Here is a 14,234-nt window from a genome sequence, read left to right as displayed (position 1 = left end):
CAGGGACCACAATGAGACTGGGACCACAATGAGACTGGGACCAGACTGAGACAGGGGCCAGGCTGTGACAGGGTCTAGACTGTGACAGGGACCAGACTGAGACAGGGACTACACTGAGACAGGGACCAGGCTGTGACAGGGTCTAGACTGTGACAGGGTCTAGACTGAGTCAGGGACTACACTGTGACAGGGACCAGACTGAGACAGGGACTAGACTGTGACAGGGTCTAGACTGTGACAGGGACTAGACTGCGATGGGGTCTAGACTGTGACAGGGACCAGACGGAGACAGGGACCAGACTGTGACAGGGACTAGATTGTGACAGTGACCAGACTGTGACAGGGTCTAGACTGTGACAGGGACTACACTGTGACAGGGACCACAATGAGACTGGGACCACAATGAGACTGGGACCAGACTGAGACAGGGGCCAGGCTGTGACAGGGTCTAGACTGTGACAGGGACCAGACGGAGACAGGGACCAGACTGTGACAGGGACTAGATTGTGACAGTGACCAGACTGTGACAGGGTCTAGACTGTGACAGGGACTACACTGTGACAGGGACCACAATGAGACTGGGACCACAATGAGACTGGGACCAGACTGAGACAGGGGCCAGGCTGTGACAGGGTCTAGACTGTGACAGGGACCAGACTGAGACAGGGACTACACTGAGACAGGGACCAGGCTGTGACAGGGTCTAGACTGTGACAGGGTCTAGACTGAGTCAGGGACTACACTGTGACAGGGACCAGACTGTGACAGGGACCAGACTGAGACAGGGACAAGACTGTGACAGGGTCTAGACTGTGACAGGGTCTAGACTGTGACAGCGTCTAGACTGTGATAGGGACTAGACTGAGATGGGGTCTAGACTGTGACAGGGTCTAGACTGTGACAGAGACCAGACTGAGACAAGGACCAGACTGAGACAGGGACCAGACTGTGACAAAAACCAGACTGTGACAGGGACCAGATTGTGATGGGGATGAGACTGTGATGGAGATGAGACTGTGGCAGAAACAGGAATGATAGGAATGACACTGTGATGGGAATGGGTCTGTGACGGGAATGAGACTGATGGGAAAGAGACTGTGATGGGAATGAAACAATGTCAGCAACAAGACTGTGACAGGGAAGAGAATGATGGAGATGAGACTTTGACCAGAATGAGGCTGTGAGAGGAACAAGGTGGTCAAAGGTAGACTGCGATCAGAATGAGACTGACAGGAACGGATCTGTGATGGGAATGAGTCTGTGACTAGGCCAAGACTTTGATAGGAGTGAGACTGTGGTGGGGCTGAGACAGCATGGGTAGCATGGTGCTTAGCTGTGCTGCTTCATAACACCAGGATCAAGAGTGTGGCGCTGGAAAAACACAGCAGGTCAGGCAGCATCCGAGGAGCAAGAGAAGTGACGTTTCGGTCAAAAGTCCTTCATCGGGAATGAGGCTGACTCCCACAACTACCTGGACGACACCTCCTCCTATCCCGCCTCCTGTAAAAACACTATCCGTTATTCCGAATTCCTCCGCCTCCACCACATCTGCGCTCAGGAGGATCAGTTCCACCACAGAGCACACCAGATGGCCTCCTTCTTTAAAGACCACAATTTCCCCTCCCATGTTGTTGATGATGTCGTTCAGCACATTTCCTCCACATCCTGCACCTCTGCTCTCGAACTCCACCACTCTAATTGCAACAAGGACAGAAGCTCCCTGGTCCTCACCTTTCACCCCACCAACCTCTTGTATACAACACACCATCCTCCGCCACTTCCGCCACTTGCGAGCTGACCCTGCCACCAGAGATATATTTCCCTCCCCAAACCTATCCGCTTTCTTAAAGATTGTTCTGTCTGCGACTACCTGGTCAGGTCCACAGCCCCCAACCACCCACTGTCCCCTCCCGGCACCTTCCCCTGCCGCTGCAGGAAATCTATGCCCACACCTCCTCCCTCACCTCCATCCAAGTCCCCAAAGGAGCCTTCCACATCCATGAGAATTGTACCTGCACATCCACATGTGTCATTTACTATATCTGAGACTGGATGCAGTCTCCTCTACATTGGGGAGACAGGACGCCTACTTGTAGATCACATCAGAGAACATCTCCAGGACACCGGCACCAACCAACCCAACAGCCCCATGGCTGAACATTTCAACTCCACCCAGGACATGTAGATCCAGGGCCTCCTCCCTAGCCACTCCATCACTACCCGACACCTAGAGGAAGAACACCTCATCTTTCACCTCGGGACCCTCCAACCACATGGTATCAATGTGATATCACCAGCTTCCTCATTTCCCCTCACCCCACCTTATCCCAGACCCAACCTTCCAACTCGCCTCCGCCCTCATGAACCGTCCTACCTGTTCATCTTTCTCCCACCTATCTGCTCCACCCTTGTCTCTGACCCATCACCATTGCTCCCACCTCCATCTACCTGTCACACTCTCAGCTACCTTCCCCCCGCCCACTCCAATGGATTCGCCACTGTAACTATGAGGTTAAAGGGATAGGGTGAGATGTTCTTCAGGGCAGCTGATGCTGACTTAATGGGCCAAGTGGGCCCTTTCTGCTCTGTAGGTATTCTGTGTTGGCTTTGTATTATTGGCTCCTGTCGTAAATGTCGCAAACACTGTGAGACTGATAGTTAACTGAAATGCAAGGTTGTGTATTGAAGGAGAACTGTGTGAACTCCAGATCAACAGTCCTCAATTTCATACTCAAATGTTAACTGTTTCTCCATTTACATGTTCAACAAGATGTTACCCTGTGTGTTCAGCTCCATACCCATGAAGCAACATCACGACACTCTGTTCCCCTGAAGGGAAAACAATGACAGACCCCTAAGCGACAAACATCATAAAGGAGGGTAATAGGATTCCTGTTGATTCCCACATTAATGAGACCACTGCTTCTGAAACATGCTAATATCTGCTGATTCAGTGTGATCCAGTAACTGAGGCATTTTGCTGCAATGTGGATTTGTCAACTGTTTTCTCAACTGTTTTCTGTTTGTCAACAGAACCACTGTTGTGGTTCTAGATTGACAGTGAGGCTGTACTGGTTATCTCCTGTAAAGCCCCTCTCAGAACATGAATGTGGATGTAGCTTCGATGCTAGAGGAGCATTGATTATGGCACTGTTCAATAGTTCTCTGAACTGAGGTGCGTTCCTCCTCAACGTCACCCCATACATATTAGTTACCTCATTTGATAGGGCTCATATCTGACCTTTGACACTCCAACAAGGATCCATGGCCTTGCCTATAGCCAGATCACTTTGTCTTCCAGCCCTACATTCAAACATGGAAACTTCATGCCTCCAAGTTGACATCCATTTTCCTGGACTGACAAGAATTAATCTTGGATTGCTGGCAGTATGATGAGATGATGGTTTGGAAGAGGTGTCCTGACTCACTTTCAGGAAATGATGTCTTGCTAGGGGTGGTCATCCTGGATTTAGTAGTGCTGCTCAGTGGTGTCACATTGTTATTTGAACTGGTCTCCTTATAATTCTTGTCTGCACTGGATCTTGATCAACTGGGCCATTGGGCTGAGGAATGATAGGTGGAGTTTAATTCCAATGAATGCAACATGTTGCATTTTGTTAAGACAAACCAGGGCAGGACTTAATCTCCTGTTCCTTGGATGCTGCCTGACCTGCTGCGCTTTTCCAGCAACACATTTTCAGCTCTGATCTCCAGCATCTGCAGACCTCGAGGACTTAACACAGTCAATGGTAGAGCCCTGGGTAGTGTTGTCAAACAGAGGGACCCAGTGGTGCAGATACATAATTCCTTGAAAGTGTTGTCGCAGGTAGACAGGAAGGTAAAGGAAGTGCTTGCTTTCATTGGGCAGAGTACTGAATAGAGGGGTTGGGACATCATGTTGCAGCTATACGGGAATTGGACTTATAGAATACTGTGAGAAAGTGAGGACTACAGATGCTGGGGATCAGAGTAGAGTGTGAGAGGAGGAAACTGGTGAAATTCAAGGTCAGAACCCTGCAGGTCCTCACCTTTCACCCCACCAACCTCCGTATACATCGCATCATCCTCCATCACTTCCGCCACCTGCAAACACATCCCACCACTAGAGATATATTTCCCTCTTCACCTATATGAATGTTCCCGAGAGACCATTCCCTCCACGACTCCCTTGTCAGATCCATGCCTCCCCACCCCCACAACTAGCCCTCACCCTACTCCTGGCAGCTTCTCCTGCCACCACAGGAAGTGCAAAACCTGCACCCACACCTCCCCCTCACCTCTGAACACTTCAACTCTCCCTCCCACTCCACCAAAGACATGCAGGTCCTGGGCCTCCTCCATCGCCAAATCTTTACCACCTGATGCCTGGAGGAAGAACACCTCGTATTCTGCCTTGGGACCCTGCAACCAAGGGGATCAAGATGGATTTCACCAGTTTCCTCATTTTCCCTCCCCCCACATTATCCCAGCCCCAAGCCTCCAACTCAGCACTGCCTTCTTGCCCTGTTCATCACTGTTCCCATCTATCCGCTCCACCCTCCTCTCTGACCTATCATCTCCTCCCCCATTTTCATCCATCTATTGCATTCTCAACTACCCTCTCCCCAGCAATTTGAAACAAATCTGGACAGGTACATTAATACAAAACGTTTAGAGGGATATGGGTCAAATGCAAGCAATTAGGACAAGGTTAGTCTGGGATATCTGGTTGGCATGGACGGGTTGGGCCAAAGTGTCTGTGTTCGTGTTGCACAACTCTATGACCATCTCCTCCAGGGCACTTCAAAGACTAAAAATTCACTCAATGTTTTTGCTGCTGATGCCCTTGATCTATCCCTTAGTTGGAGAGTGATGGAGATGTTGTCAGTCACAAGGAAGGAAAGTCACCCACATCTCCTGACAGTGAACAAGCCCATTGCTATTCTTGATCATAGCTTAAGTCATTGGGTAAAAAGTTGACAAATACAGCATAATATCGGAAACTGTGAAGCTGTACATCTTGGAAAGAAGAACGAAAGAAGAGGAGTATTTAAATGGAAAAATGTGCAGAAGAATGTAACACAGAGTGACCTGGGGATATGTGTGTATGAAACACAGAAAGCTAGCACATGGCTGCAGCATGTCATCAGGAAGTCTAATGGAAGGCCAGCTCTTATTTCAAGGACTTTGGAGTATAAGAGTATATTCGAACTGCAACTGCACAAGATGCTGGTGAGACCACATTTGGAGCACTGTGAGCAGTTTAGTTTCCCCCTATTTAAGGAAAGGTATCATTTCATTGGAGGGAGTTCACAGAAGGTTCACTAGGATGATCCCTGATGTGGAGGGATCATCTTATGAGCAAAAACCGAACAGATTGAGGCTGTACACATTGGAGTTTAGAAGAATGAGAGGTGACCTGATTGAAATATATAAGATTCTTAAGGGGCATGACAGGTCACAGGCAACAAGGATGTTTCCCCTCATGGGACAGTTTGGGGACCAGAGATCATAGTCACAGAATAAAGGGGTCCCAATTTAAGATTGAGATGAGAAGGAATTTCTCCCCCCAGCAGGTTGTGAATCTTTGGAATTCCATGTCACAGAGAGCTGTGGGGGGAAGACTCCATGTGTATATTTAGGGCTGTGGCCAATAGATTCTTGATTAGTTGGGGAATCAAGGCTTACTGGGAAAGGGTAGAAAAGCAGACGTGAGAAAAGTCGAATCACCCATAATCGTATTGAATACGCTTTGATGGTGACTACTCCTGGATTTCCATGATTGGATGATGTAGATGTTTGAAAAGAACTGCATAATCTTTAATGGTTTCTTCTGCAAAACTAGCCATACTGTCAAATCTATCCATCTAGTCCCATTGTAGCTTTTGGGAACATTCAATGGGGTCACACTTGCCTTGTCTATCTGACATTGGCACTGTCCAATCCTGTGGATCATCACAATCTGCAGTTTGCTGTCTACTGGCAGTCCGTGTACCACTGGTCCATCAATCACTGTAGGAGATGTGTGATGACCATGCAGAATTTCCATATTTGTATTCCAAAGTCAATCCTCCCATCCAGTAGATTGGTGAACTCTTCCATATAATGAGGAGATAGTGAGGACTGCAGATGCTGGAGGGTCAGAGTCAATAAACTGTGGTGCTGGAAAAGCACAGCAGGTCCGGCAGGATCCGAGGAGCAGCAGAGTTGACTTTTCTGAAGGGTCCTGCTCAAAATGCTGACTCTCCTGCTCTTTGGATGCTGCCTGACCTGCTGTGCTTCACTAACGCCACAGTTTATCGACTCCTACATCCAAAGAGTATGGCTTTTGTTGGATGGAGCAGAGATTTCCACTTTGATGGATATGGGTTTTTGAGTATCAGCAGTGGTGGAATGTTAGCACACGACCTAAAATCTACCTTCAGTCATAGTTGGTGTTGGCCATTTTTACATGTGATCCCAACTGTGGTGAAACCTTGCAGTCGCTCATCTCTGTGAACACAGGACAGCAATGTGGCTAATGCATTAGATTACATTAAAAATCACACGACACCAGTTTATAGCCCAGCATGTTTGTTTGGAAGCACTAGCTTTCAGAGTGCTGTTCCTTCATCTGGTGGTTGTGAAGCAGGATCATACTACACAGAATTTATAGCAAAAGATAACAGTGTCATGCAAGGATAGTGAAGGTGGTGTTTGGTATGCTTTCCTTTATTGGTCAGAATATTGAGTACAGGAGTTGGAAAGTCATGTTGCAGCTCTACAGGACATTGGTTAGGCCACTGTTGGAATATTGCGAGCAATTCTGGTCTCCTTCCCATTGGAAAGATGTTGTGAAACTTGAAAGGGTTCAGAAAAGATTTACAAGGATGTTGCCAGGGTTGGAGGATCTGAGCTATAAGGAGAGGCTGACCAAGATGGGGCTGTTTTCCCTGGAGCGTAAGAGGCTGAGGGGTGACCTTATAGAGGTTCACAAAATTATGAGGGGCATGGATTGGGTAAATAGGCAAAGTCTTTTCCCTGGTGTTGGGGAGTCCAGAACTAGAGGGCATAGGTTTAAGGTGAGAGGGGAAAGATATAATAGAGACCTAAGGGGCAACTTTTTCACACAGAGGGTGGAATGAGCTGCCAGAGGATGTGGTGGAGGCTGGTACAATTGCAACATTTAAGAGGCATTTGGATGGGTATATGAATAGGAAGGGTTTGGAGGGATATGGGCTGGGTGCTGGAGGTGGCACTAGATTGGGTTGGGATAGCTGGTCGGCATGGACGGGTTGGATCGAAGGGTCTGTATCCATGCTGTACATCTCTATGACTCTATGACGCGAGATTGCTGTTAAGTCTTTCATCTTTTAGAATAGGTTGAGCTTTTGGTTCATTAATATGTAAATCCCAGAACTTCTTTTAAATCACATTCTTGAGATAACTTTAAACATTTAAACAACCATCAAACCTTAAACAAACCGTTTATTGCAACAGATTAAACAGCCATCCCCTACAGACAAGCCCTCCACATACACAGAATCTGTTCAGATGAGGAGGAATGTGACTGACACCTGAAGGTACTCAGAGATGCCCTCATAAGAATAGGGTACACTGCTCAACTCATGGACCGCCAGTTCTGACATGCCACAGCGAGAAACCGATATGACCTCTTCAGGTAACAGGCACGGGATTCAGCTGACACACTACCCTTCATTTTCCAGTATTTCCCGAGAGTAGAGAAACAACTCCATGTTCTTTGCAGCCTGCAACACATTATCAATGAGGATGAGCACCTCGCCAAGATCTTCTCTATGCCTTCACTTCTCGCCTTTAAACAGCCACCAAACCTTAAATAGGTCATTGTTCGCAACCTCCACATCATAGCATTAGACTACAGTTGTCCACACACCTTTTCCTATCTCTGTGCCTAGCTTACTGCTATCCATCCTGTTAGAGTGCCTCAATCAATAGTGCTAAGATGATCAACCCTACGATTCTCTCAGGGAGTCCTGTGTCTGAAACAAAAATCAAAATCTCTGCCTTTGTCCTGACATCTATGAACAGACTGGTCAATAGATTCATTGGGCTGTTCTCAGAAACTAGGGCAAAGTGGAGGGAGAGAGAGGAGGGAGTCGAGAATGTGGTGCTGGAAAAGCACGGCAGGTCTGGCAGCATCCGAGAAGCAGGAGAAGGGCTTAAGCCTGAAACGTCGATTCTCCTGCTGTTCGGATACTGCCTCACCTGCTGTGCTTTTCCAGCACCACCCTCGCTACTCTGATTTCCACCATCTGCAGTCCTCACATTCTCCTCCAGGAGACGTGGGGGTGTGTGGGGAGGGGGAGTGGGGGGGGTTGCATGGAGGGAGCACAGTTTAAAATTTTGGAATGATATGATGGACTGATCCTCCACCTGTATCCAGGCTCTCACTGGATTGTTCTGGTCTGTTTCTAATGGATTGTTAGATATTGATCTGATGAAGAGTCAAGAGTGTAGTGATGGAAAAGCACAGCACATCAGGCAGTATCCAGATGAAGGGCTTTTGCCCGAAACGTTGATTCTCCTGCTCCTTGGATGTTGCCTGACCTACTGTGCTTTTCCAGCAGTACACTCTTGACTCTAACCTCCAGCATCTGCAATCCTCACTTTCGCCTAGTTGATTTGATGAAGACCTTCTCTCCACATCATGATATGTATCATTACTACCTGCTTATCAGGCTCAGTGGCTGCAGGCTCTAACTGACGGCGTCCAGAACCTCCAAATTCAGAACTTTGTTGTTACGATATCAAAATTCCTCATTCCAAAAGAATTCTATCTCTCAACAACGATTCCTTAAATGGCTTTTGCTGGTTATAAAGGCAATGCTTATGGACTGAACTGAATTGAATTTATTGTCACATGTACCGAGGCAGTGAAAAGATTGTGCCCTGAGCCCTCTGGTTGCTGTGTGATGTGAGTTTCAGAGTGACAGGGAACAAGTTGTGACAAGGCTTCAGACAGTGAAAGTTAAGGATGACAGAGTTCCCTCCCCAAAGGAAGGTAATGAATCAAATGAGCTTTTACAACAATTGATGATAGCTTCATAGTCGCTGCTACTGAAAGTAGCTTTATTTCTCAGTTTTATTCCTTCAAGGGATTTGAACCCATGTTCTCTGAGCATTAGTCTGACTGCCTGGATTCCTGGACTAGTGACATTGCCACCACTTTACCATCTCCCTTGCACCACAGTATTAAATACTTTGGTCGTTTTCCTTTATTTTCCTCAAGTCTTAATTTGAAAGCTGTCTTATTGCTGTCGCCTAGCTTTTGGACAACATCTGACATCATTCTGCCATTCGCACCTCCTCTAGACACAACCTTTGTCTCTTTTCCCATTTCCAAACCTTTTGGTTTTCTACCAACCTGCAACTCTTTCATCATTCAATCTCTCCTGTGTCCTAATCAACGCCCCACTTTCCCTCCTGTCCTTTTACCCCACTTTCTGCCTTGTCATTTACATTCCTCACTTTTCCTAGTTCTGTTGAGAAATCACCTGAGGTGAGACATCGAACCTATGTTTCTCTCCATTGATGCACCCTGATCTGCTGATATTTTCCAGCTTTATTTCACAATGCAGCACAATGCTGCCATCTGGTGGATTCAGTATCCAATGGCAGCAAACCTGAAACACAGCAGAAATTTTCCACGTTGCTTTGACCAGGAGAGGAATGGATGTATCGCAGTTTGTCAGAGTGTCCTTGTGATAGTGAGAGAGGAGACCAGACAGGATTCCACAAATATGTGGATATTGGGAAGCATTCACTGTCCTGACACATGCTTCAAAGATCATGAAATGTTCTAGCAACATTTATTTGGCCCATCTGTACAGTTCTTTTCAACATGGTCCACCAGTCTAATCGGACTCTGTCTTCCACTTTAAACCCTTCAATCCCCTTTGAAAGGATTTACAGACTAAACATTAAAATGAGGTTTGCTTGGAGATTCCACCTTCTACTGATGAGGAGAAATTTCTTTACTGATGCCCAGTTTATGTTCTGCCAAGGCCACTCAGTTGCTGACTTCATTACAACCTTGTTTCAGCTATAGACAAAAGAGCTGAATTCCAGAGGAGAGGTAAGAGTGACAGCCCTTGACATCAAGACTACATTTGATTGAGTGTTGCATCAAGGATCCCTAGCAGAACTGGAGTCAATGGGAATCATGGAGCAAACTCTCCAGTGGTTGGATCATTCCTGACATATAGGAAGATGGTTGTGGTTGTTGGAGGACAGTCATCTCAGCTCCAGGACATCTCTGCAGGAGTTCCTCAGGTTAGTGTCCTAGGCCCAACCACCTTTAGTTGTTTCATCAATGACCTCCATCATAAGGTTAGAAGCGGGGATGTTCGCCAATGATTGGACAATGTTCAGCACTATTTGCTCCTCAGATAATGAAATAGTCCATGCAGAAATGCAAAAAAAGTCTGGACAATATTCACGCTTGGGCTGACAACTGGCAAGTAACAGGATGTAACACCATTCCTGATGAAGGGCTTTTGCCCAAAACATCGATTCCCTTGCTCCTCAGATGCTGCCTGACCCGCTGTGCTTTTCCAGCATCACCCTCTCGACTCTAATCTCCAGCATCTGCAGTTTTTACTTTTGCCTAAGTGGCAAGTAACATTCGCACCACACAAAAGTCAGGCAATGACCATCTTCAGTAAGAGAGAATCTAACTACTGCCCCTTGACATTCAATGGTGCTGCCATTACTAAATCCCCCACTATCAGCATACTTTGGGCATTGACCTGAACTCAACCAGACTTACCACATAAACACAATGGATATACCAGCAGATCAGAGGCTAGGAATACTGCAGCATGTAACCCACCTCCTAACTCAGGACAGCACAGAAACAGATATTTCAGTGTGCAATCCCTTCAGTGTGGAAACAGGCCATTCGACCCATCAAGTCCACATCAACCCTCAGAAGATCATCCCACTTTTTCCACCCCCCTATGCAATCCTTGTAAACCCACAATTTCCATGGCCATTCCACCCAACATTGACATCCCTAGACACTGTGGGCAATTTGGCATCCACCTAATCTTTGGACTGTGGGTGGAAATTACAGCACCTGGAGGAAACCCACTCAGACTCAGGGAAGAATGTGCAAACTCCACACAGACAGTTGCCCAAGGGTGGAATCGAATCCAGGTCCCTGGTGCTGGGAGGCAGCAGTGCTAACCACTGAACCATCAATGGTCCAACTTGCTAACAGGTTTACTAAACTAAACTAGCACCATTTGCTTGCATTTAGCCCATATCCCCCTAATCCTTTCCTATTCATGTTCCTGTCCAAATGTCTTTTAAATGTTGTAACTGTACCTACATCTACTACTTCCTCTGCAGCTCATTCCGTACAAGAACTACCCTCTGTGAAAAGGTTGCCCCTCAGGGTAAATTTTCAATCTTTCTCCTCTCACTTAAAATTATGCCCTCTAGTTTTGAACTCTCCTACTCTAGGGGAAAAGACCTTTGCTATTCACCTTATCAATGATCCTTATGATTTTATAAACCTCTATAAGATCAGCCCTCAGTTTCCTACATTGCAGTGAAAATTGTCCAACCCTATCAAGCCTCTCCTTATAACTCAAACCCTCCAGTCCTGGTAACATCCTTGTACATCTTTTCTGCACCCTCTCCAACTTAATAATATCCTTCCTATGGTAGGGTGAGCAGAACTGTGCGCAGTACTCCAAAAGGGTCCTAACCTCCAGGTTCCTGTCTGTCAAACAGGGACTAAGCTGAGTTTTGCTTTCCTCTGGGACATGTCCTGGGAGTAGGACCTCGAGCTGCACAGAGTGAAGACCAGTTCTTGGCTTACCACATGTGGTGTGATGTGTAGCTGAGGTTTAAACATGGTGCCAGGTGCATGAACACTGGAAGGGCACAGCGATGGGAGCTCTTCCAACTCTCTATTCACATGACTCCTCGAGAGAGGAGCCCAAGAGCCTGGAGTATACTTAATGGGGTGAAGGTGGAAGATGATGTGAGAAAAATCCCTCCAAGTCATGACGTACCAGGTCCCGTGAATCTCATTTGACAAAACGTTTTCACTGAGAATGGGAAAAATTCCTCCCTGGATTTTTCTGAATTTGCAGAGAACACCAAACGGGGGAGATGGTCAACATTGAGCAAATGGCAAGTTGATGCCAATAAACTTGCGCAATATGCAAACAATTATCAAACAAAGTTTAACCCAGGTAAATATGAGTTAGTAAGTTTTGAGAAGAAGTTTAGAGAAGTCACTGAATGCTTATGAGGTGTAAGTCTTGGAGGTTAAAAGGACAAAAGGACCTCAGACAGCAAATATCAATCATGGAAAGGAAATTCAGGAATACCAAAGCCCAATCCTGTATTTTACAATGTCTGAGCATTTCAGGAACCCTGGCGGATTTTCATCCTCCCTCAAAGACACAGTAATAAACTGTGATATGTCTATCCACTCCAGGACTTCAGATAGCCTGGAAAATATGAGTGGAATTTCAGTTGTGCTGCCATTGGCCACTAAACCCAGCAGAGGGCAGCATTGTGCTGTATTTGGAGAGCAGTTCCACATTTCATTGATCCTTGACAATGAACTTTGCGCTGAATAAGGAGCCAGCCCTCAGGACTAGTCTGGTCACTCCCTCCTAGAAATGAAGACCAATCTCCCAGACACTGCTCCCCCAGAGAATCATCATAGAAACACTTATGAAAAAACAATAAAAGGTACAGTTATTAAGACACAATGAGTTTTGAGAAGATTTCTAGCTCAGGTTGAGATTTTGGATGTAGGTTTGCTCGCTGAGCTGAAAGGTTCATTTCCAGACATTTTGTTACCTTACTGGGTAACATCTTCAGGGAACCTCATGTGAAGCAATGCTTTCTATTTATATGTTTGGGTTTCTTTGGATTGGTGATGTTATTTCCTGTGGTGAAGTCATGTCCTGTTCCTTTTCTCAGGGGGTGGTAGATGGGGTCTAACTCGATGTGTTTGTTGAGCGAGTTCTGGTTAGAATGCCATGCTTCTAGGAATTCTTGTACATGTCTTTGTTTGGCTTGTCCTAGGATGGATGTATTGTCCCAGTCGAAGTGATGTCCTTCCTCATCCGTATGTAAGGATACTAGTGAGAGAGGGTCATGCCTTTTTGTGGCTAGTTGGTGTTCATGTATTCTGGTGGCCAGTTTTCTGACTGGTTCGTCCAATGTAGTGTTTGTTACAGTCCTTGCATGGTATTTTGTAGGGTGTCCCAGAGGGAACGATCCTTATGGAAAGCTGAAAAGGAAGGGGAGGGGATTGTGTATCTGGTTGTGGCATCCTGCTGGAGGTGGCAGAAATAGCAGTGAATCATCGTCTAGATGTGGGTTTGTAGGCGAAGACAATGGAGACCCTATCGCTGTGCTGGAGGGAGGAGAGGTGTGAGGGCAGAACTGCAGGAAATGGGTGTGACCAGGCTGAGGACCCTATCAAGCACAGTGCTAGGGAGGGAGAAGGACAGTTTAGAGGCTCGCTTATCGAAGCTGGCCTCATCAGAACAGATGTGATGGATAAAGATGAACCGGGAGAATGGAATAGAGGAAGAAGGTGTGAGATTGTGTGGGAGAAACTGAGGACTGCAGATGCTGGAGATCAGAGTTAAAAAATGTGGAGCTGGAAAAGCACAGCAGGCCAGGCAGCATCCGAGGAGCAGGAGAGTTAACGTTTCGGGCATAAGTTCTTCATCAGGAATGTGATTGCATAGTCAAGACTGTACAGTCAAGGTAACTGTGGGAGTTGATAGGTTCCCCAGAAATGGAAACAGAAATGTCGAGGAAGAGAAGCGAGGAGTCAGAGATGAGGCAGTTGAGGGTGAGCACAGGGTGGGAATTGAAAGTGAAGTGGATAAACTTCTCTGATTCCAGACGAGAGAGAGGAGCAGCACCAATGATATCATTGATGTACAGGAGAAAGAGGTATGGGTGGGGGCTGGAATGGGACTGAAAGAAGGAACGTTCCACGTACCCCACAAAGAGTCAGGTGTAACTGAGGCTTATCTGGGCAACTCACGGCCAGGCCTTTGACCTGAAGGAAATGAAGGGAGGAAGTAAAAGGATGAGAATGTGCTAGGCAGAGGAGGGTGGTGATGGGTGGGGATTGTTCAGGCCTTTTTTCCAGGAGGAAGCAGAGAGCCCTAAGGCCATCCTGGTGGGGGGTGGGGTGAGGGGGTGGGGGGGGGGGAGGTCTGAGTCTGAGTCTGAGCCGGAGGCAG

The sequence above is a fragment of the Hemiscyllium ocellatum genome, chromosome 16 (assembly GCF_020745735.1).
Source record: "Hemiscyllium ocellatum isolate sHemOce1 chromosome 16, sHemOce1.pat.X.cur, whole genome shotgun sequence".
Classification (NCBI taxonomy): domain Eukaryota; kingdom Metazoa; phylum Chordata; class Chondrichthyes; order Orectolobiformes; family Hemiscylliidae; genus Hemiscyllium; species Hemiscyllium ocellatum.
This window is presented reverse-complemented; position numbering follows the sequence as displayed.